The following is a 2,035-nucleotide window of genomic DNA, read 5'->3' as shown; positions in this document are numbered from 1 at the left end:
CTGGAAGTAAATTCAATGGCACAGAAAAAATGTTATTCAAAATTTGCTTTCTAGCAAGTTTGTCAGAAACCAAAGAAACCCAAATCTAATAATTAAAAAAAGACAAGCTACTGTTATTTTTTTCATAATAGAAAGACAATATAGTGCTAATAATTTGGGTTATTTTAACAAGTTTTCAAATTATTTCCGGTCAGAAATAATTTCCTTGAACATTGATTCCCAAAGCAATATGTGAATCAACAATGATTTCATCACATTGAACCATGGCTTGTTCTAACTATAATGACTGAATTCAAACATTGAACTAAACTGAAAGTCAACAAGACAAGAAATAGGTTAGCATAACTGTATAATTCCCAATTACTGAAACAGAACTGTTAAGTAGATCTGAACACACCAATTCTGTGTTAGTATGTGTTATGTCCCGAGCCTTGCAAACGGCTCGGGCGTTTGCAGGCAGTCCCGGGCAGGTGCAAAGCTGCCCAGGACCAGACAGGCTGTCGCCAGCGCCGTGCGCATGCGCGGGTGCTGGCGCGGGAAAAGTAACACATTTACCCGGGAGTTGTCTATATAAGAGGCTGCGAGCGTTTGGGAGCAGCAGAAGCCATCTACTTGTAAGCTGAACGCAGAATAAAGAAAACTGAGAACTCCAACTGCTTCTCGTGTCTGCTTTTCGCCAAGGACTCAACACTGGCGACGAAGGTGGGATGCCTTACACCGCCTGGAAAGGAAGAAGTGTAAGCTTACCCAAGTGAGTCCTGAGCGGCGGAACGGCGTCGACTCGGCAGCTGCCCGCCAATCCAGTGCGCATTCGGGGGTGGGCTGGCTGATAGACCCGTCTCCTGAAGATGGCGAAAATTGGAAGGCTTTCGGAGTTCGACGTCTCACATCCAGAGCGGTGGGAGTCCTACATAGCCAGGGTGGAGAACTACTTCAAGGCAAACCAAGTGAGGGAAGAGAGCTTGAAGGCTGCCACCCTGCTTTGTGTTTGCGGTCAAGACGCCTTCGACATCGCAGAAAAACTTGCAGCACCTGTTCCAGTAGAGTCTGTCAGCTACGCAGATCTGAAGAAGCTACTGAAGGAGCACTTCCACCCCAAGATGTCCGTCATCGCATGGCGCCACACCTTCGAGCAGAGGGATCAACGGTCCGGTGAGTCGGCCAAAGAATACATCGCCGCATTACGGAAGGCCGCCAAGCACTGCGAGTTCAAGGACCTCGAAGAATGACTGAGGGACCGATTCGTGTGCGGGTTAAGGCATCGAGATCTACAACAGAGACTTTTCGCTAAAGAAGAATTGTCCTTCCAAGATGCCTTAAGGGAAGTCACCGCAGAAGAAGCAGCAGGCGGCGCTGTCAAGAACATGCGGCCGATCAGAAACAGTCCAGAGGTTGCATCCGTGCACCAGGAAGACATCCAAAGAAACTCCGAGGAGGATCCGGACGAGGAAGTCAACCGTCTCCACCCCACGAAGGAAGAAAATCAGAAGGGAAGCTCTTCAGCTCCGCTCAAGTGCATCGGCTGTGGAAGTCGCCACAGGAGAACTGACTGCAAGTTCCGCTCCGCTACCTGCCGGGCATGCGGCAAACAAGGACACATTGCAGCTGTGTGTCTGGGCCGACGAAAGGTACAACCTCAGGAAGAACCGCGCCTGAAAGGTACCAGATTCCCCAGCCAGAATAGGGTAGGGTTTTGCGCTTCGCGAAGAAGCATCCTTATGACAGGCACACACAAGCCAATTAAGAAAAAGCTGTCACTCAAGGTGAAGCTACAAGGGGTTCCATTATCTATGGAACTAGACACAGGGTCTGCCTTTTCAATTACCTCCTTGCATACATTTAGGAAGATTTGTTCCGGTAGTGGAACTCAGGCCAAGTTAAGGCCTTCTGACATTGTGTTAACAGAGTTTCAAAATTCAAGAGTGTGTGTTAAGGGGGAGGCCACCCTTAACGTGCAATACAAGAGTTTTGAAGGTCCACTAGACTTATTAGTAGTAGGGGGTGAACGAACGAGTCTCATAGGACTCGATTGGTT

The sequence above is a fragment of the Crotalus tigris genome, unplaced genomic scaffold (assembly GCF_016545835.1).
Source record: "Crotalus tigris isolate CLP2741 ecotype Arizona unplaced genomic scaffold, ASM1654583v1 scf7180000019642.961951, whole genome shotgun sequence".
Classification (NCBI taxonomy): Eukaryota; Metazoa; Chordata; class Lepidosauria; order Squamata; family Viperidae; genus Crotalus; species Crotalus tigris.
The sequence above is the reverse complement of the archived record's forward strand: the minus strand, read 5'-3'. Positions refer to the sequence as shown.